Raw genomic sequence first — 22,642 nt, 5'->3', positions numbered from 1 at the left:
GGGTGGGGGTGGGCGTGGGGGCGGTGCGGGAAGGACATGTTCATCCCCCCCGGCCACACGTGCAGGCAGCTCCGGTGACCAGAGGAGGCGCTTGTGCAGAGAGTTAGGGTGTGGTCAGAAGCGAAGTGGGAGGTATGAAGCGGGCAGCCCCGAGAGCTGGTGTCTCACACTCGGGGGTACACGTACGGCTGGGGCTATGTGCGCTCCTGCTCTTCGGCAGGAACACATGGGTGCCTGTGCAATCTGCGGTGTGTGCACACAGACCAGACCTGTGCCTTCACGAGGACAGATCTGTGCCTACATTTGTGCTGGGGCTGGACACCATGGGGTGGGTCTCTACGTGTCTGCCCTTGCACACACGTAGGTATACGTTTAAGCTTTACAAGGCGCGGCACACACATGCATGTGTGCTCAGCCTGGGTGCATGTGCATGCACTGTAGTCCCTCGCCCAACCCTGGCAGTGGCCACAGGATGGCAGAGATGGTCTGGTCACCTTGGCAACGGGGCAGGAGCTGGCTAAGCTGGGACAGCCTTGGTTCAAAGGGAAAAAAAAAAAAAAAAAAAAACCAAACCACTGAACACAAAGAGGCTGGGAAAAGAAAAGGAGGTGGAGGGCCCGGATGGGGCGAGGCTCAGCCCCCAGCCCCCAGCTTCTGCTCACAGATCTCCTACCCCCACTGGATCTGAGGCCCAGTCCCTGCCCTGGCTGCCGGCTGCCAGGAGCCAAGACACGGGTCCAAGGACCCATATCAGGCCCAGTTTTCTGAGCATCCCCTGTGTAAGATCCCTTTAGAGTCCTGGGAGCTCACCTAGGAGGAAAGCAAGAAGGGACGAGGTGGGTGCCAAATACCCCGGGAGAGCCCTCTCCCAGATTCGCTGCACCCCAGAAGAGGGCGCCCCAGACACGAGGCACTTTGCAAACCAGGGGACCCTGGGCCGTGCCCACACAGAAGTCACCCTCTCTGGACAATTAACGCACAAATTGCGTGCACCGCCCCACAGCCGGGCCATTAGCCCAGATCCTGCGATGATTTATTCACGAGCTCCTATCTCCTTCTCATCCCCACGGCCAGCTCATCGGCCTCACTGCCTAGGCCGGGAGGGACGACCCACAGACGCTTTCCTGGCCTCGCTCGAAAACATTGCATGCTATTTATATTTCATCAGACGAGTGCACGGGATGAAACCGCTGGTGATCTGCTCCCGCAGGCAGCCGGGAGCTGAAAGCCCCACATGGGTGGCCTCTGGGAAGGGAACTCTGGCTCTCAGACAGGAGAAGTCCAGATTTCTCTCACTCTTTCACGGTGGGCCCATGCTGAGAGCCTGTGGCACAGGACCTCAGCTCACATTGACAGGGGCTTTACCTTGACTGCCTCACTGTGTCCTGACAAGGCCCCACCGGAAAGATTCTGCCATTATCCTCATTTAACAGATGAAGAACGAAGGTTCGGAGAGGTGAAGTCACTAACCTGAACCACACTGCCTGTAAGAGGCAGAGCTGGGAAGTAAACCGCAGGCAGCCCCAGAGCCTGTACCTTTACATCCCAGCATCTGGCCTCCCGGAGCCCCAGGGCAGCGCTACGAGGTCGTAGGTATCCTGTCTCACAGATAAGGACACCAAGGCTCAGAGAAGTACAATGACTTGCTCAGGGTCACACAGCCAGGAATGGAAGCCAGGCAGGTGACCTTGACTGATAATGTGCTCTAATCCTTGCCCCGGGAGACGCCACTGATGTGCCCAGGGAGCAGCCCCAGGAGAAGGAGAATGGCTCGGGGCAGCCAGTCTCCACTGCTACCTGAAGCCACAGCCATGCAGGGTCCCCTCACCTGCCAGGGGGTGGCCCTACCTCAGTGCCCAGCCCCGCCTCCCAGAAGCCAAGTGGAGGCACAGGGTGGGTGGCTCTGGTATAGCTCCAGCTGTCAACACAATGACAAGCGTGAAGGGCACTCAAATCACAGCGCTACCCTCTTGTCATCGCCCTCACAGAGAAGGGACCCTCACACAGTCGGACGGGTCAGGCCTCACCAACATCGGGCTGGGGAGCTCTGGATAACCCAGAGCTCCCATAACCCCTGGATTTTCCTGAGACCCCTGGGAGCGGAGTTGGCTAGAATCCCAAATCCTGCCAGACAGACTGCCCCCTCTTTGAGCCTCAGTGTCCTCATCTATAAGATGGGAACTGACAGTGCCTCCGAGGGCTGGGGTGGACATGTGAGAACTTGGTAGCCAGCATGAGGCCGGTATGCAGTGGTCACCCAGCAAGTGGCCACTGTGCATTCATGTTATTTGCAAAGCCCGAGGTACCGCACCTGCTTGAATACAGACTGCACGAGCTTTGCAGTGGGCCAGCTCTGGGTTCAAATTCTGACTCTGTGACTCCCTGGTTGTGTACCTCGGGCACCTGGCTTCCCCACTCTGAGCCTCCGTTTCCCTGCCTGTCAGCTGAGGATGTCACTCCTTCCCTATGAGACTGTGGGAACAAACTACATCCAGGCGTGTACAGCACTGATCTCCGACCTCAGCAAGCACTTGAGAGCCAACCAGCCCCTCACTCGCATTTCAACGCCAAGGTCAGGGTGGCAGGCACCTCTGAGCAACCCCCGGCCAGTATCTGCCTTCTAGAGACCCTGAGAGGTCGCCATGCCAGGCCTGGCAGGGACCCAGGGACGAGAGGACTGTGGCCCAGCTGGGGAGCAGAAGGTGTCCCAGACTGGCTGCAGGGGCTCAGGGCCCAGAGAAGGGCAGGCTGTACCTGGACCACACAACGGGACAGGGTGGGGGACTGGGGGGACCCAGCCAGGAGAGCCCCTCTCCCCGACTCACCCTGCCTAAGCCAAAACCAAAACACCCTTCTCCTCTCCCTGGACCAGTCCACAATCCTTGCCTGAGCACCAACCGTGTTCAAGCACTCTGGGCCTCGGTTTCCCCATCTGTAACATAGGGGTGAGACGACGTGATCGCTGTGATGATGAATGAGTTCATAAAAAAAGAACCGTGCCTGGCATAGAGAAATATTATTAACACGTCAACATGATCAGCAGCAGGTGCATTTGTGTGCCAGGCCCCGGGGATACGGAGGGAAGAGGCCCGCGGATCCCAGCGCTGACCACACTGTGTGTTCGTGGTCTCTGTCCAGGCCTGCCAGCTCCGGGGCTCCTCAAGCACTTTCAGGCACCCCTTTTCTATGACCCCAGCAGGGCCAGGAAAGAGTTTTTGGAAAGAAAATGAATTGACAGTTTATCTGACAGTTTATCTCTGGCCACACTCAACTCCCAGCAGGCCGTACCCCTACATGCCTTGGCCCAGGCTGTCCCCCTAACCCGCAGGGTGTCCACCTCCTGGCTGACCTCTGCCTTCTTCTTCAGGCTCCCAGGCTGGGTTTGGAGCCGCCCCTAACCCTCTGCAGCCCCCTGGGTTTTTCTCTGTCACAGCCCTGACCACACCAGGCACCCCTACCACCCCTGCCTCAAGCCGACCTTCTGGTCACCCAGCACGGGGCCGGGCACAGTACAAGGGCTCCGTGTCTGCGTTCAGAACAACAATCTACAATTTAAGCTTTTATGTTTACTAAGCATGCACTATATACCACACCTTGTCCCCAAGGACAAAGATTTCCTTGTTTAAGCTATACAAGAGTCCTACGAAGTAGATATTGTAATTTTACAGGGGAGAAACTGAGGCTTGGGGAGGTGGCCTGAGAACACTGGAGACTTCATGTGAGTCACAGCCCAGATCTGGACTCCTCTCTCTGCTCCAGCCCGTGGGGCGGCAAGAGAGGCCCGCACTGGTGACCATTAGCGCCCTCAGTGCCCCAGCCCCAGCTTGAAGAAGGATCCTTCTGCCAAAGAAGGGCCCTCAGTGTGGGGGCAGGACAGAAGGGGCACAGGGGCTGGCTTCACACTTGGGGGGCTGAACTGTGCATTCCAGGCCTCTGGGGCCTCATCTGTAAAGTGGGGACACTGAGACAAGCCTGGCGCCTGACACAGACCGGGCACTCGGCAATCAGTTGTTGAAGAAAAGTGTGGAGGGGCCCTCATAGCCTGGGATCCCCTGGCCTCCCTCTGCATAGGCCTCTGCCTAGTGGTGGCCGCAGCTCAGCCCAGACAGGGGCCCCAGGCCCCCAGAAGGACATTAGAGGCCCCCAACACCAGATCGATGGCCTGCAGAGAGTGCTGGCCCTGTGAGCAAGAAAGCAAAAACACCCGAGGCCTTGCACAAGGGCAAGATGCTGCACGGGCTCTGTGTGCACAGGGAAGGGCAGCAGGGGGCGGGGCCAGCCCCGGGAACAGCCAGTGACATAAGGACAGACTGTGTGGGACCCTGAAGCTGGGCTTCGGAGGGCTGCTCCGTCAGCCAGAGCCAGACCCCTGGACCCGGGCTCAGAGGAGCACCTGGGGGCCCAGAAAATCCCTCAAACCTCTCTGCGCCTCACGTCCTCCTTTGTAACTGGGGATACCAAGAAGACAGCATTTCCACGGTTATCTTGTGAAAGCACCCATAAAACTCTGAAGCAGCAGAAGCCTCCAGTAAACATCCTTTCCAGAGACCCAGGAGCCTGCACTTTCCCTCCAGCTGTGGGTGGAGGGCAGGTGACAGGTGAGCCAGAGAACCTGGGAACTGGGGAGACACGGGCACCGTGGTGCAGGGAACGGGATGTTAGAGTGATGTCAAGGGACACAATAATGACTTACAAATCCAGCCCCGGCCTAGAAGCAGCCTCAGCCCCTCCCCAGAGAGCGGTGGGCTGGGCAAGAGGGGCAGAAGGTACCGAGGGTCAGGGAAAGGGGAGGCGGGGGGACCAACCCATGTATACTCCCCACGCCCACCCGCGCCGCCCGCCCCACCTGTGCCGTCGGGCCACATCCACTTCACTGGCCAGGACACACACATCTCTCCCACCCGCTCACAGAACTCAGGCGCACGCCCTCTCCACGGTCAGGGCCCCTGCACGACCACCACACACACGGAGCCACGCACCCCCATCTCCAATGGCTTTCCACCTGTCTCTACAGTCCACGTCCGTCTACACTGTCCCCAAACGGGACTCATCACCACGGGCCTGGCCCTGTGAACACGGCTGGTTCACACTGACCCCATGTGCCTGGACTCCTGGGTTGTGAGGACGGGAAACAGAGAGGAGGGCAGGGGACCATGAAACCCTCCACTCGCAACAGTACCAGCATCCCCAGGCCAAGGGGGAGCCAGGTGGCTTGGACGCCCTCCAAATCCAGCCGCCAGGCACAGCCTCGGTGGGGGGCTCCTGCCGGATCCTCGGTGCTGACAGGCTGATGAGGGGGTGGGGGATCAGCTGGGTCTGTGCCTCCGCCTCAAGCAGCTGCAGTCTCGGGAGGGAGGGGTAGAGGGGGGTCCTATCAGGAGGTGGCATCTGTCCCCTTCCTGCCTTTCCATCCCCACTGTAGCAGGCAGGGCCCCCCTTCCCTGAGGAGCCCTGCCTGCCTGGCTGGGCACTGCTGAGCACACTCGTCCGTGACCCCCAAGCAGGCACAGGTTGAGAGCCCACTGTGTGCCGAACTTGTGGGAACTCCTAGACACAGAGCCCTGCTAGGACCTCTAGTGGGTAGCTTATTATTCCCACTTTACACATGGGGAAACTAAGGGTCAACAAAGCTCTGTGGCATGCCTGGACCGCTTCCTGTAGAAGTTGCTGCAGCTCAGGAAGAAAGACAGGATAGGAAGCCGCTTCAGAAAGCCCACCCCACCCCCATGCAGGCCACACACCGGGCACCCTCCACTGATTGTCTTGCTTCACCGTAAGGACAGTCCTTGGAGGTGGACAGCTGGATGCCCGCATCCACCGTTCCGATGAGGAGTCCAGGCCACAGCGGCGGAGCCAGGAAGCAGTCCTGCCGGAAGGCCAAGCCGTGGCTCAGTTCCCCCAACCCGCTGGCCACCTGAAGCCCTGCTGGGAGTCGTGGGAGGTCGCCTGCCGCCCGGGGAGGGGGCAGAGGATCAGGGGAAGGTAAGAGCTCGCAGGGGAGATGCTGCTGGGCAGGGAGGGGGCTGAGCCTGGAAGCGGAGGGCAGGCCTGGATGAGAGATGAGACCGAGAGCTGGCTGAGGACACGGCTGAGGCCCGGGGTTGGCGGGGAGGAGAGGGCACCCCAGTGAGCACACCTCAAGGCGCTGGGGCGGATGTCGAGCCACGCAGACCTTCCCAGGGGGAGCCAGGGCCCTGGGCCCAGACGGTGCTGACGGTGAGCCAGACGAACTCTGGAGGTGACCAAGGGGGACCCAGGTGACCTGGACCTGAGCAGTTTGTACTGCCACCATAGGTACAAAGATCAGGGGCAAAGGCCAAGAGGAGAAATTGGGGAAAGCGACTGGGGACACACGCAGTGAGGAGTTCTGTAGTTACAGGGAGCAGAGAAATGAGCAGAAGCCAAAGGGGAGGGGGCGGTCAAGAGAGCGTGCTTTTAGTGGCGGAAGATAATATATCCTCAGAAACTTAAACACAGGGTTGCCATATGACCCAGCAGTTCACTCCTAAGTATGGACCCAAGAGAACTGAAAACCAGTGTTCACACATGACCATGTACATGACTGTTCCCAGCAGCACGACTCACAACAGCCAAAGGCGGAAACTGCCCCGACACCCGTCAACTGCCCAAGGATGACCAAAATGTGGTACATTCACCCACGGACCATCATTCAGCCCTAAAAACCATCAAGTACTGAGCCACACTGAAGTCTGGATGAGCCTCAGAAACACTCTGCCAAGCGAAAGCAGCCAGACACAAAAGGCCACAAGTTGGATGATTCCACGTATATGAATGTCCAGAATCGGTAAATACACAGACGCAGAAAGCAGTGGCTGCCAGGGGATGGGGGCATGGAGAGTGTGGGTTGGAGGGTGGGGGGTGATTATTTAATGCGCACAGGGTTTTGTCCTGCGATGAAAACGTTTTGGAACAGGATGAGAGGTACATTTGCACACCCTTGTGAATGTATTAGATGCCACCGAATGGCTCGCTCTCAATGGTTAATTTTATGTCATGTGAATTTCGCCTCAAAAAATATTTTTTTTGAGGAGTCACATGAAAGGGATTTGAACCCAACTAAAGCCTGACAGATGCAAGGCTAACTCCTCACACCCACTCAGCGGGGCCACGGCCACGGCCCAGAGAGTGGGAAAGAAACGCTTGCTGTTGCAAGAAAGAAGGAAACAATAGCAGAGCACTGCATGGCCTCCGGGCCACCTGCAAGGCCCCCTCCTTACTCACGCTGCTCCAGCCATGATGTCTGTTCTCCACACCAGTCCCTGACCCCGATGGGGGAACACCACCTACCTTTGGCCTCTCCCCGGGCCCGCTTCCCTCCGATATGCTCCTGGCTCCTCCCTGACTCCATGAAGGTCTCCGATCAGATGTCCCCTTCCCTCCCGTGTATTCTACGGTCACTTATTCAGAAATCTATGCTCAGTTGCCCCTTGACATGTGAGGGCAGGGGGTTGGCTGCCCTCCAAGACTACTCGTTTTCCAAGACTATTTTGTAGAGGTGTTCTAGGTTCACACCAAAATTGAGGGGAAGGTACAGAGATTTCTCATATACCCCCTGAGTCTACACATGCACAGCCTCCCCCACTGTCAACATCACTCACTAAAGTGGTACATTTGTTACAATTGGTGAACTTAAACTGACACATCATAATCACCCAAAGTCCACAGTTTACCTTAAGGCTAACCTCTGGCGTTGTACTTTCTATGGTTTTGGACAAATGTGTAATGACTTGTATCCATCATTATGGCATCATACAGAATAGTCTCACTGTCTAAAAATCCTCTGTGCTCTACCTATTCATCTCCCCTTCTCCACGCCCGGCAACCACTGACCTTTTTATTGTCTCCATGGTTTTGCCTTTTCCAGAATGTTACATAGTTGGAATCCTACAGCATATAGCTTTTCCAGACTGGCTTCTTTCACTTAGTAAATCTGCACTTAAAGTCCTCCGTGTCTTTTCATGGCTTGATCTCTCTCTCTCTCTCTCTCTCTCTCTTTTTTTTTTTTTTTTTTTTTTTTGCTGAATAAGGTTCCATTGTCTGGATGCACCATTTATCCATTCACCTATTGAAGAACATCTTGGTTACTTCCAAGTTTGGGCAATCGTGACTAAAGCTGCTATAAACATCTGCGTGCAGTTTCTGTGTGGATGTAAGTTCTCGACTTTGTTAGGTAAATACCAAGAAGTATGACTCCTGGATCATACGGTAATAGGATGTTCAGTTTTTAAGAACCAAACGTCTTCCAAAGAGGCTGCACCATTTTGCATTCCCACCAGCAATTACAGTTCCTCTTGCTCTGTGTCCTCGCCTACACTTGGTGTCAACAGTATCCTGGATTCGGGCCATTCTAATAGGTGTGCAGTGGCATCTCGTTGTTTTAATTTGCATTTCCCCGATGACATATAACGTGGAGTGTCTTTTCCTATGTTGCCTGCCATCCGTGTATCTTCTTTGCTGACACGTCCATTCAGGTCTTTGACCCATTTTCCAATTAGGTTGCTTGCTTCCTATTGTTGAGTTGTAAGACTTCTTTGTATATTTTGGATAACAGCCTTTTATCAAATGTGTCTTTTGCAAATGTTTTCCCCAAGTCCATGGCTTGTCTTCTAATTGTCTTAATACTGCCTTTCCCAGAGCAGAAGTTCTTAATTTTAATGAAGTCCGGCTTGTCAATCATTTCATTCACGGATCGTGTCTTTGGTGTGGCTAAAAAGGCATCACCAGATCCAAGGCCATCTAGGTTTTCTTCTATGTTATCTGCCAGGAGTTTAATACTTCTGCATTTTACATTTAGATCTATGATCCAATATGAGTTAACTTTTATGAAGGGTGCAACGTCTATGTCTAGGTTTTTTTTTTTTTCTTATGAATGTCCAGCTCTTCCAGCCCCTTTTGTTGAAAAGACTATCTTTGCTCCGTTGTCAGAGCCGGTTGACAATACTTATAGGGGTCCATTTCTGGGTTCTCCACTCTGTTCCTTTGATCCATTTGTCTATTCCTGTGTCAATACCACACTGTCTTGATACCTGTAGCTTTACAGCAAGTCTTGAAGTCACGTGGTGTCAGTCCTCTGACTTTGTTCTTCTTCAATAGTATGTTGGGCTCATCTGAGTCTTGCCTCTCCATATGACTTTAATCAGTTTGTTGATATTCATAAATTAACTCGTATTTTGATCGGGATTCCATTGAGTCTATAGATCAGACAGGGAAGAACTAACATCTCGGCAATATTGAGTCTTCCTATCCATAAACATGGAATATCTCTCCATTTATTTAGTTCTTCTTTGATTTCCTTCATCAGAGTGTTGGAGTTTCCCTCTTAAAGATCTTGCATATATCTTGTTAGACTTGAACCTAAGCACTTCATTCCAGGGAGTGCTAATATCAACGGTATTGTTTTTAATCTCAAATTCCACTTGTTCGTTGCTGGTATATAAGAAAGCAATTGACTTTTGTATATTAACCTTGTATCCTGCAACATTGCTAAATTGCTTATTTGCTCCAGGGCTTATTTGTTTTTTGTCAATTCTTTCAGATGTTCCTACATAGACAATCACGTCATCTGTGAACAAAGACACTTTTATCTTTCTTCCCAGTTTGTATGTCTTTTATTTCCTTTTCTCGCCTAATTGCATTAGCAAGGACTTCCAGTATAATGCTAAGAAGGAGTGGTGAGAGGGGACATCCTTGCCTTGTACCTGATCTAAGTGGGATCTCCCGTCATTAAATATGATGTTAGCTATAGGGTTTTTTGTAGATAGTCTTTATCAAGGCAGGAAAGTTCCCCTCTAGTCCTAGTTTGCTGGGAGTTTTGACAATGAATGGGTGTTGTCAGGTCTTTGTTTTGTTCCCTGGAGAGTCCTGGTACTTGCAGAAAGTGCTGGCCTACGGTGAACCCTTAATGCCCACCTTTGGAAGAAACAGGTGCAGCGTGTAGAGAAGTGTCTAGCAGAGAGAGGGAGACTCACCACAGTGATGATCTGGGGTAGGTGCGAGGGATGGGGGCCCAGTGGGCAAGGCAGGAGATCATTCCATCCGCAGGAAAGAGAAGAAGGCACGCTGAGGGGCACAGGTGCCAGGACATGAGTGGCTGTGGTGGGAGCAAGTAGAAGTTCTCTTCTTTGATTTTCTCAGTGAAAGAGGAGGCCACACTGTCAGCTAAGGGTCCGGGACCTTGAAGTGAAGGGCAGGGCCCCAGAACTGAGGGAAAAGGTTCCGGAACAGGCAGGAAGGAGACAGGCCTGGGATCAGCAGTGTAAGCCGAGAAGCAGCACCTGGAGTGAGGTGGGGCTAACTGGCCACCCCAGGCAACAGACTCAGGGGTTCGTGTCCCTTACGTCTTTCTCCCTGGTGTCTAGGAGGGTCAGGGTGTGCCCAAGAGGCAGGTGGCAAGAAACCTCTCTGCCCCAGGCCCTGCCCAGGGCCCCAGGGATGGCCTCTCTGAAGGAGAGTCTGAAGGACTCTCTAAGGTCTCCACTGGCTGGAAACTCACCCTGGGAGGCACTGGTGTAGAGACACCTCCTTAGGGTGCCTTCTCTGCTCTGCCATCCCCCCGTCCTCTGCAGAAACTTCTCCTCAGGCCATGGGTTAATTTAAGTCCATAATTAAAGGAATCAGTGAGTGAAGGAAGAAGTGATCAACGGCTCCTCTGTCTGCACAGGCACCAGAGCGGCTGCCATCACATCCCAGGGCATCAAATAACATTCGTGGCCAGGTCTATAGGCAGCGTGCTGTGCCCCCACCCCATATCCACAGACCCACAGAACTCAGCTGTGGGTGGGGTTGGGGCTCCAGGGACGTGGGACCAATAAACAGACGTGAGAAATGGATGAAGGGGAGGAACCCCGACCCTGAGAGCTTTAGCAAGACCTCGACCTAAATCTTTCCCCTGCATGAGCCTCCCAACACACAGTAGGTGCTCAAGCGATGACCTTTCTGCTCTAGTCCTGTGGGGGTAAGAATGAGGGAGATTGGACGGACGCCGTGTTCGGTGGCCGAGGTCTCAGGGGACAGAGGACAGCAGGTCATTCAATGTGGGCATCAGCTCTGCCGGTCCCTCCCTCTTGGGGCTTCAATTTCTCCCCCTGCAAAATGGACAGAACTCTGGGAGCCCTCCATCGTCTAGAGCTCTGTAATAGTGCTAACACTTGGCACACACGATCGCAGTTTAAACGGGGTGTAGACTTAGCCCCATTTCTCAGAGTAAGGGAGTGAGGCTCAGAGAGGTGAAGCTGCTTGCCTCAAGACACACAGCTAGCAGAGGGCGACAGCCCCATTGGAATCCAGGCCGACCTGGCTCCTGCCCAACATCGCATTTCCCGGATCCTTGGCCAGGGCATCTCTGCCCCCTCGGGGGAGAACACGGCAGGGCCTGTGGCTTTCGTGCCTTTGGAGAGAAACTGAGGCCCGCTCATAGGGCCTGTCAATCTGGGTTCAAACGCTGTTTTGGCCACCTGTGTCCCTCAGTGGCTCCTCTCTCAAGCCCTACGCCCCGCCTGGCCAGGACGTTTTGAGAATTAAATGAGATAATGTTCGGGAAAGCACTGAGCACAGCACCTGGCACCAGAAGACACTGGGTAAACAGTCATTTTCATTATTATTTTTGGGTGCCAAGTCTCAGCGAAACGTCACGTCACTTCCTGAGAAATAAAGGCACCCAGTACCACCACGGGCTGCTGATTTCACCACCAGGGCATGCATTTTGCTAAAGCCCCCAAAACGTCCTGACGGCCACCGGAAGCCAAGGGAGGGGCTGAGGACACCCAGGCTCTCCTGGCCACGTGGCATCAGGCCAGGGCATCGCAGCGGCTCATCCGTCGTGGCCCGAAGCGGGGGCGACGGCGGGAATAAAACCCAGCCCCCTCCCTCTGGCAACTTCGAGCTCTCAGGGAAACCCAGACCCCTGAGGAGCCCACCCCTCGGGCTCCGGGCGCAGACTGGGCTGTTGAGAGACACGATGGGCTGCGCGCGGCCTCTCTGAGACTCCGTTTGGGCATCCGCAAGACGAGGCAGCCGCTTCCTGTCCCTGGCGTTAGTCACGAAGACCCACTGCGATGAGAAAGGGCAGGGGCATGCCACCTGACTCCCAGTGACTTGAGCCTGGGGGAAGGATGAAGGTCAGGAAAACAAGGTCCTTGCAGGAGCTGGCTGCGGCCAGAAAAGCTATGGGAAGGTGTCTGGATGTAAAGAGCTGCCCCACCTGACTCCAGAACAAGCAACGGAAGTGCAAGGGCCACCGTCACAGCCAGGACTGGCAGGGGCTGGGTGGCCAGCGACACTGGCGGCCGTGGGTGCGAGGGCGCAGGCTCGCTCGGCTCTGCCGAGAGGTGAGGACGCTGGGATGACCCGGAGGAGGGCACGGCAGTGACGGCTCTCGACGTCACAGAGGCACAGGCCCTCTGACCCCACAGGGCCATTTCTGGAACGTTTGGCTTGGGCAACCCAGGCATGGGGACCTAAGTCCGGGCAGGAACAGCCCAGGGGTGGGCGGAGACACAGAAGCGTATCAGAATGAGGCGGGCTGACTAAATGGAAACTCAGCCTCGCATGGGAAACGCCAGCTAGATTTTAAAACCATTTCACTGGTTGGTATACTAACAAAAGGTGTCACACACACCCCATCCCAGGGCTACGTGTTTCATCTGACTGCTCCCAACAGCCTAATGGACAAAGGACCCTAATAGCTCCATTTTGCCAATGAGAAAACTGAGACACAGAACAGCTGAATAATTTGTCCAAGGACACACAACTGGCACAGTAGCAAAGATCAGGCATGTAACCCCAATGCTGTATGTCTCCAAAATACATCGCTAAAATAGAATACGTTTCTTAAAAAAGAAAGGACAGCGTATCCAGGTTGACCATGTGTAGTGGGTTGAATGAATGCCCCCCCCCCCGCAAAAGATATGTCCACCCAGAACCTGTGAAAGTGACATTATTTAGATAAAAGGTATTTGCAAATAAAATTAACCCAAGGATCTGGAGATGAGATCATTCTAGATTAGGATGGGTCCTCCATCCAATGACAAGTGTCTTTAGAAGAGAAGAAAAGAGAAGACCAGACAGGACACGACAAGACACAGACAGAAGAAGGCTGGGTGAAGAAACGGCAGAGATTGGAGGGATGTGTCTATACGGCAAGGAACACCAAGTTTTGGTGTCAGCTACAGAAGCTGGGAGAGAGGCATGGAATGATTCTCCCTCAGAGCCTTAGCAGGAAGCAAGTCTGCCGACCTCTTGATTTCAGACTTCTGGCCCCCAGAATTGGGATATAATAAATCTGTGTCGTTCTAAGCCACTCTGTTTGTGGTAATTTGTTATGGCAGCCACGGGAAACTAATACAGGGTGCAGTTTGCTCCCCACTGTCCCTGCGTCTGTTTTCCTTTCTGGGACCTGGCTGATTGTCCCCCCTGGACTGCTGCCTCCGTGCTCCTTCCACCACCCGGACACAATTTCAAGTGTATGTGTTCATTCAACCCATTTTCCCTAGTGTTCCCATTTCACAGATGAAGAAACTGATACCACTGGCTCGGATCGCTGGTCCAGAGGACCCCTGGAGCCTGCCCAACCACGGCTGGTCCTGCGACCACCAGGAAGGTAGCTGGGTCGGGACAGGGCCCAAAGCCTGGTCACCTGGCCCTGGAGCTTCAGAACTAGGGCATCTGCTGCAGGATGAGGGCCAGGCCCCAGGGGTGCCTGTGAGGCTGCGGCTGGCAGGGTCCACAGAGGAAAGGAGGAAGGCAGCCAGGGGCTCCTCATTATGCAGCCCCCAGGGAGGGGCTGGACCATTCTGTAGCTGCCCCAAGGTCTGCTGGGGGCACCCCTTCCAGTGGTCCTGAAGGCTCCCCAGGGCCCAGGAGGGGGCCTGGCCGCCCCAGCCAGGCAGGTGCTGCCGACAGCTTGAAGCTCAGCAGGCCAAGAATATGGGCACGGTTGAGCCTCCGGCCCGAATGGCAGAGGGCGGGGGAGCAGAGAGAGAGAGGAAACTGCCCTGCCCTGCCCTGCCCTGCCTTGACCGCAGAGCCAAAGCCAAGAGGGATGAAAAAGTGGGTGCCCAGATGTGGGCCTGGTGTCCACACCCATTTCGTAAATGGGGAAACTGAGACTGGGGGTCCAGGAGCAGTGGGGGTGACTCACACCCCTCTCGGACTTAGGCTAGCAGATCCTCTCCACCAGGGGCCCTCAGTGGACCGAGGTGGGCAGTGTCTTTCAGATTCAGGCTCAAACCAGGTTATGGGAATGATGGGCTCGCCAAGCAGGTGGTAGACATCTGAGATGGAGAGGCTCAGAGATGAATCAGGGGTGACCGGTTCCCCAGAGGCCCTTCCCCCCACCGTAGCTCTGAAGACCATGAAGAAGTAAACGACGGCAGCGAGCACCTTCCCTGTGGTGCATGAGCTGTGGGTCACTAAGGCCCAGAGGGGGTGGGATCTGCCCCAGGGCAGGGAGCTTCGCAGTGGCATGGGGACCGAAGGGGGCTGGGCTGGGGGCTCCGAGGTTCGGAAGATTGAAAAGTGCAAGTTCCCAGGCTCTACCCCAGACCCTCCGAACCAGAATCTCTGGGGATGGAGCGTGCTCCCAGAGAGGTCTGAGGAAGGAGGTACCCCGTCCAGGATTCGGCACCTCTCCCACGGCTAAGATGCGCCAATTCTGCAACTCTGTAATCTCGGTCTCAAAGAGGTTACAACTTCCCAACTCAAAGAATCCATGACCCGTACGCTTGGGTGGCTCTGGATATTCAAAGACTCCACAGCTAAGACTCTATGATCTGGACTCTGTGACTCAGCCCTCAAGCCAATGCCCATCAAAGGAGAAAGGATGAAGTCCCTGGGTCTGGAGCCCTGGGGCATCAGCAGGGACAGTGCGTATGGAATGATCCCACGGGGAAAAAAAAAAAAAACAGAAAGCAAGAAAGGAAGAAAGGGGAAAGGGAACTATAGATGTTGGCATGTTTATATAACTACATTCACATGTTTGCGTAAGCACTCAGACAATCCAGAAAGTTCTCTAATAATGGTCACCTCAAGAACATAAAGCTTTGGGCTGGGGTGAGGCGGAAGACAGAGTCTGAGAAGGAGAGATTCACTTTCTGTCCCTACACTTATTTAATACTTTACCATGAGCATGTAACACTCTAATAATTAAAAACGATAATGATTCATGGGAAAAAAAAGGCATGACAAAGTCTATGCTTCCTTATGTGTTTGTTCGCTTGTTTCTTTTATCCTCTTCCACCCACCAAGACATCAGCCGCGATCCCAAGGCACAGGGCACAGCTCACCGTCCTCGCTCAAGAGCTAATCGTGGAAAGCATGAATGGCGCCAAAATCCTGACATCCCCAGAGCCTGCACACTAATACTTGACCGGAGAGACCTCTCCGAGAAGGGAAGGGAGGGGCCTGGGAGAAAAGAGATGCCAGGGGCTGGTCCTGAGGATGGGGTGGCACCGGGATTCCCAGGTCCTGTCACACCCTGCTTCCATGAGGCCACAGTCAAGGCCGCTAGGAAACCCCACTTTTGAGCTCCCTACCTGCCCCCAGATCCCCACGCCCTGCATCCACCTCTGCCCTCCACGTGACCCAGGCAGGCCTCACACTCTCTGGGCCTTACCAAGCTCTAGTCCCGTGAAGGAATGGGGCGTGAAGGGATGGGGCCAGCTCCCCCCGGCCATCCCCAGTCCTCCTCAGGCCCCCACAGGCCCGAGTGGAAGCCTGGCCTGGCCTTGGCCCGGAACCAAGAGCCCAGAGGCATAGGGTCGGGGGCAGGAGGCAGGCGGCTGCTACCACCCAGAACGCCAGCTGCTGGCAGTGATTTATTTTTGCTTTAAGTGCTGGAGAATTGCAGGGCTGCAGCCGCCAGCTCAGGGGGCTCAGGCTGCAGCTGGAAGGAGAGGGAGGTGGGCAGGAGGTGGGGGCCGCACAGCCCCTCCCTGACCTCTCTTGCCCTCAGCCTCTCAGAGTCTCCATCACACACACACACACACACACACACACACACTCACACACACACGCGCACACACACACACACACACACACAGAGCTCAGGACCTCCCTATCTCCACAGGCTCCCTCCTCCCCGCCCCAGCTCTCCTAAGTAAGTCTCAGAACAGCTGCAAGGAGGCTCTAGGGGGCAGAGAGTCTCGACCACGACCCCCCACCTTGCTTCTGAGGCATTTCACCACCTCTGGCTGGGGCTGTCCCTCTCTGGCCCACTCCCACCTTGGGATGTCATATTCACCCTTCCCCCAGGACACCCACTCACAGGTCAGAGGCTAATGACACTCACAGGCAATCTGGAGATAGCTCTGGTTTTCATTATGACCTGATCCCTTTTCTGCCCGGAGGGTGGGCCTCAGGAGACAGTGCCCTGCCCTGGGGCACATCTGGCTAAACGGCCGCTGGGCACCTGGGGTTGCTGAACAGCCCTGGCCGAGGCCCGGCCCCTCGGGAACCTATCTGCACATCCACAGAAGGAGTGTAAGCCTTAGGTTGGCAGAGGCGATGGGGTGATCTGGGGGAGCCAAGGGGCTGTGCTTTGCCAGCTAGAAGGCTTATAGGTTCTTTTTACAGCTGGAAAGCTGCTAAAGTTGGTAATGGCCAATCTTGAAACATAAAATGTTTCAACCTGGGTGTGGTGCTCAAAAACAGAGACTGTGCAGAGGAGGTAAAACACACCGACACAAAACAAAAGGCCGATGGGCATGTGAAAGTGCTTAATTGGGCAAGAAATGGAGACACTGTCCCCTCTGCCACCCCCAGCCCCTGCAGCCGGCCTCCACACATTCTACTGAAGGCCCATAGATTTATAAACGTGAAGAGAAGCGCTGAGGACCGAGCGGCCCTGACCCTCTGCACCTCAGTTTGCTTAGATCTGCAATGGGAATGTGGTTTCTGCCCCTCACAGAGTGGGGATGGGGGACGCCCTAAGCTGCAAGCAAGCCAAAGCCCAGGAAACACGGCAAGGTTCAGAGCTTGAAGCTGATAAGGTCACAGACAGAAAGAGCTCAACGCAGAGTTGGGGCCTGAAATAAATGCCACTTCTCTCCCCCTCACAGACAGACGGCAGGCCAAGGGCTCAGAGGAGAGGTCTGAAAGCTCGCTCTGCCCCCGACAAGCTCCTCAGTTTGGGGACAGTGATGTCACTTCTCCGAAGCTCGGTTTTCTGATCTGCAGAATGGGATGATAATTGTGGCTACCACTGCTACTGAGCACACTCACTATCTATCAAGCACCGCACATGGAGGAACCAACCCATTCATTCCCCACATGTTTATCGAGCATCTACTACACACAGGGTAGTGCTGTAGGTGCTGGGGACGTAGCTGGGAACAAATAAGACCCAAACCTCTGCACTTAAGGCACTTATATCCCAGTGGGGGAGACGGACAATAAACAAGATAAGCAAATAAAACATAACATGGTGGATGGCATTAAATTTGACGCGTCGAAAAAAGCAAGAGAGGGAATGTGGGCAAAGGGAGCCCATGGTGTCATCCAGGAGAGGCGTCATGGAGGAGGTGGTCTTTGGACAAGACCTGAAGGTGGTGAAGGAGGAGGCTTTGTGGGGATCTGGGGAAGAGTGTTTCAAGCAGAGGGAGCAGCAAGTGCAAATGGCCTGGGGCAGGAGCAGGCCTCAGGTGTTGGAGGCACAGCAAGGAGAAAGGCAGGGCGGCCTGAGGAGAGGGAGACAGTGGGGGGCAGAGAGGGTAGTACCAGACTGTGCAGGGCCCTGTGGACCACAGTGAGGAGTGTGGCTTTTATTCTGAGTTGAGGGCAAAAGGGGGGGGGGGCAGGACACGGGAGGATCCTGAGCCCAAGACCAAGACGACAGCACCCAGAGTGTGTCAAGTACACAGTAGGTGCTCAAGCAAGCACGGCCACTCTGAAGGCTTTATCTTTGTTCCCTGGCCCTTCCCCAAGCCCGAGTCCCCCAAAGAGACCCAGACCACAGATGATGGAAGGAGGGGGAGGCTTCAGTTGCCCAAGTGGTGGGAGTGCTCAGTCCAGGCTGGTTGAAGGGGGACGGGTCCCTGGCAGGATCCAGGAGGCTGCTCCCACTGACTCTGGGGCAGCACCAATGCACAGCCGGGGTAGACCTGCTCCCCGGGATCACTGAGAAAGGGGCCCCCGCTCCTGTCTGGCCGTGCAAATGGGACTCTGTCTGATGTTACAGGGCCGAAGGCCAATTAGGGGGCTGGACCAGGGGTCCCCAAGGTCCCCTCAGCCTCACGCTGCCTCTGCAGCTGCCACTTCAGCAGCTGGGCAGGAAGACCTGCGCTATGGAACGTCGGGGGGGTGGGTGGAGAGAAGGGGTGGAGAAGGGGAGGGGGCACAAGACACACAGCAGGAGCAGGAGGCCTGTGTCTGAGGCCCTCTCCCGCTGCAGCAAACCACTTAGCCTCTCTGGGCCTCAGTTTCCCCACATGTCCAAGGACAGGCTGCACTGGAATGACAGATTCTCAAGGCTCTGGTGCCACATTCCCCTCCTTCGTGCAGCTCCCTTTCCACACCCCCACTTCTGCTCAGATCCCCCCTGCCCAGAAGCACACACGGAAGCTCACGTTTCTACTCCCCCCCTCCCAGGTGTTCTCAGGGGCCCCCCCAGCTGCGACTTTGATCCCACTTCACAGATGATAAACTGAAGACCACGAGGAGAAGTGACTCAGCCCCGCTCACCTTGGCTGTGTGCCCTGAAGCCTCCTCCCAAACAGTGAGATTCTCGAGGGAAGGGGCTGGGTCTCCATTCATTCACCACCAGTTTATTAAGCATCTCCTGTGTGCCGGGCACTACACCGGGACCACGGCTGAGGGTGCCAGGGTCTCCACCACTAGAGCTCACGGCCCGCCACAGCTCCCATCATCACAGCGAGGCCTCTGTGGCCAGAGAAAGCAGCCTAGACACAGACCCACCAAACATTTACAGGGCACGCCCGGCCTTCCCTGGGTCCCAGGGATACCACCACCTGGGCACTGGGATGCCGAGCAGGCACCCTGCAGCCAGCCTGGCACACAAACGCAGCCGGGCAGGGTGTCTGGGGAACAGAGGAGGGTGCAACTCTGTCCCCGGGAGAGCGCCAGGGCTCTGGACCAGAGGGACACAGGTTCCAGTCCCTCCCGGTGCCTCCTTGGGCCTCAGATCTCCTGTCTGTACAATGGAGCTAATGCCACCCTAGGTACTGGCAGACCATTAGGAAATTAAATCAGGTGGCAGAGTGCTGGGCCCTCGGCCAGTGCCCGGGCGAGGGCTCCAGTCCCGCCTGCGGCCCGGCTCCTCTGGAAAATCCGCCTGCCTCAGTCCAGCCCCGCCCCCACCCCACCCCCAAGGCTCCTCTGAAGCCTCCAACCTCCCTGCCCCGCCTGCGGCCCAGTTTCAAGCCGGCTTTCTTTCTTTTATCTTCGGCCTTTGCTGTCTTCCTATCACGCAGCCAATTCCCCTGGTACAGCCAGCCTGTGGGCCCGAGCCCACACCCACCACACCTTGGAGTGGCCGGCCCAGCCTCCACCCTCCCGCTGCCCACGAGCTGCCTCCCTCTCAGCCTCTTCTCTGTGCCAGCCTATGGCAGGGCTCCAGCTGCAGGCCCCAGGGGAGGGGCAGGTGTGCCCATGTGTCACTCACAGCAAAGCCCTGGCGGGGGCCCAGCACCGCACACCAGGTGCACCTGTCGGAAGGATGGCCCAGCCCAGAGCCAAGAGGCAGCGAGACCAAGAGTGGCCATCGGGTGGGCTCTGAGGGAGCACCAGCAGCCTTCAGCCTGGGGCTGGGCGAGGGCCGCAGGGGTTGCCGGGAGTGACGACGCAGTTGCTTCTGCCCCAGACGTGTGCCAAGGCCGCCGGGTGCCATGCCCAGTGCTGCCAACTGTGGCCCAGGGCACCAGAGGGAACTGTTCACAAGCAGAACCCGTCCCAGTACCGCATAACTGCAGGGAACTGCTGTCATTGTTACTGTTATTACTATCTTCATTGTTGTCACTATTATTTCACTGCTGCAGGGCCACCAATGTTACCTCGTTCTGCTTCAGGAAGACTTGAGGGGAGGGACACTGTGGCCCTGGGACAAGAAGCTTGACAGGGGCAGCACCCTGGCCTGGGAAGAGCTAGATGATTCTGCTCAAACCCCTGACTCGCTGTGTGGCTTTGGGCAAGACCTTGCCCCTCTCTGGGCATATCTTTCTCGCAGCACAGCACAGCTCACTGAACATCCCTGGATCGGGCAGCAGCCTCCACCACATCCCTTCCTGAGCAGCCTGGAAGCCCTACGGGGGCCTAACGGGGCAGGTGGCCATGATGGGGACAGAGGTCCAGGGGCAGGCCAATAAACCCAGAGCTGCACCAACACCCAGCATTTACAGAGCACCCCCTACCTATATGCATTCAGCAGCGCACCAGTGGAGAAGAGGGGACCCCTGGCATCTGGCACACTGGAGCGCCCGTTCTTGTCCCCGGGAATGCTCAAGCAAGTCCCTCCTCCTTGCACCCTATTGCCCCTAAGGAGTCTTGACCCCACCTGAAGGGATCCCGTCCAACGTCTCCTTCTTAGAGCTGCCAACCTCCAGTCCCCTGGCCGGAGAGAAGGGACCCCCAGAAAGCTGATGGCAGACTTTACTGAAGATTCTCTTTGGGCTCTGAGCACGAGGAGTGGGGTGATTTTCTGAGAACAGAGGAGCGGGGACTTCACAAAAAAAAAGACCATAAGCCTCCAGTGGGCCCAAGACTGGGACCTCCTCCCTAACCCTCCGGCCATATGGCAGCGGCCTAGGGAGGAAGTCCCCGGTGAGGGGCCACAAAGGAACAACCTAGCAGAAAGTGAGCCTGGGGTCACGGCGAGGCAGCGGGACTGGCCTTATTCGGCACCTAAGGGAGGGGGTCAGGGATAAGGCCGGAGGCTAACGCCTTGTAGGTTCTACCTTCCAGACGTGGCTACTGATTTCAGCGGCATATGGGCACCTCCGTGCTCCTGGAAGACAGAGCCTGTGAACCTGGGTTCCGGGAGGTGGGTATGGGGGCAGGGGCAGGAGGTCCCCAGCACTTTACCCCAGGGCTCCAACCTGGGCACAGGGAGCAAAGAATAAAGTAGAACGGATCACAGGCAGTGCAGCACTCCCAGATGGGTACGCCCCCTACGAAATGGGCAGCAGGGTGAGGGGCCAGGAGAACCTCCCAAAAGAGAAGACCATCTCTAAAGAAACACTTTCCTGTGACCTCCCATTCTAAACACAGGTTTTAAAATATTCACATGACCAGTGCACACTCAATCAGGACCGGCAGCAGAGACATGCGCTGGGGCCTCAACTCCCATGTGAAGCACCCCCCACACACACAGGAGCTCCCCACCCCAGGTGCCACTCCAGTGAGCCCCCTGGTTCCCCACGCCGCTTCCCCATAGGGCATCGGGAGCAGAGGTGAGCACCTAGGAGCCACTTCTGCCATGAAACCCTGGGGGCTTCTCAGCTGAGGGGTCATCGCCTCTGCGATCAAGGCCGACTTCTAAAAGCAAAAAGGTGCGGCTGGAGTTGGCGGCTGGCTAGCGGAAAACACCATTTCCAGAATATTTTTACTCCATTAGAGCACGGGAGGTGGGAGAGAGAAAGGACTCCGAGGACCCGCAGATCTAGGGCCTGGAGGCATTTTCGGGCCGCTGGTAGACTGCGCCCCCTCTGCACCCCCACTTTAATCCCGGGGTCTCCGGGAAGGTCACGCATAGGATTGATGCCGCGCGCGAAAGTGCCTCCCCACGCTCCCTCCCGAGCCCCCATGTGCGAGTTGGCCAGAGGGGGGCCGAGGGCGCCTCAAAGTTTCCCGGAGCGCCCCCAGGACGAAGGTTAGCAAGGAGCAAAGTTCCCTGGTGGCAGTAGCCGGAGACATGGCAGGGGAAGAAAAGCTCGCAGTCAGCATTTCCTCCGATGGCTCACCAAGGGAGGAAAAAAAACAGAAACGAGAGGAAGAAAAAAACCTCCCGCCCCACCTTCCCTGTTGCAGCACCACCTCGTGCTCGCTCCGGGCCGGGGAGGGGGCCTTCGGGGTGCCGGAGTCGGGCCCCCGGGGGGCCGGGCGCCGGGCGGCCGCGCACTTACCTCGGTCAGTGCCCCGGGCGCGGCGCGCTCCGCGTCCTCCGAGCTCCGGGCGGCCGTTCCTGGCCCCGGCAGCCGCCGCGCTGGCTGCATCGCCGCCGCCGCCTCAGGGCAGCCCCCGGGGGCGCTCCATGCCAAGGGGCGCGTCAGTGTGGGGCGCCGATCTCCCCGGTTCAGCCACGGGTCGGGGGCGCGCGCCTGGACGGCGCCCCCGGCCGCGGGGCGCTCGCTCTGGCCGGCGCGGCTGGCGTCCGTCCCTCCGTCCGGCTGGGAGCGCGGCCGGCCCACCCCCTCCCCCGCCGGCTGTTATCTGATCCCAGGCAGGGCCGGGCGCGCTCGCCTCTACGCCCCGGCGCCCCGCGCCTCCCCGCCCGCTCCGGCCGCGCCAGCCCCTCGCCCCCGGCTACCGTTCCCAGGGAGGCGATGGCAGCGGCAAGGCCCGGGGAAGGCGGGGAGAGCGGAATGGAGGGCGAGGAGGCGGCGGGAGGCAGAGGCTCGGCGCGCACCCAGCTCCGCGCCCCGCTGCCACCAGAACCGGGCTCGGCAACTCCTCT

General features: G+C 56.7%; 1 protein-coding gene across 3 annotated transcripts in view; it reads right to left on the bottom strand.

The window, feature by feature from the left end:
* Positions 1 to 22,251, bottom strand: part of KCNJ12 (potassium inwardly rectifying channel subfamily J member 12) — a 44,422-nt gene extending 22,171 nt beyond the window's left edge. For all 3 annotated transcript variants that reach the window (XM_030295418.1, XM_030295412.1, XM_030295417.1), the window contains exon 1: positions 22,092 to 22,251. The gene's annotated coding sequence lies outside the window, so the exon portion shown is untranslated. The remainder of the gene's footprint in view (positions 1 to 22,091) is intronic.
* Between the last annotated feature and the right edge of the window lie 391 nt (positions 22,252 to 22,642).

Source organism: Lynx canadensis, chromosome E1, assembly GCF_007474595.2.
Source record: "Lynx canadensis isolate LIC74 chromosome E1, mLynCan4.pri.v2, whole genome shotgun sequence".
In the NCBI taxonomy this organism is placed as follows: domain Eukaryota; kingdom Metazoa; phylum Chordata; class Mammalia; order Carnivora; family Felidae; genus Lynx; species Lynx canadensis.
The sequence above is the reverse complement of the archived record's forward strand: the minus strand, read 5'-3'. Positions and strand labels throughout refer to the sequence as shown.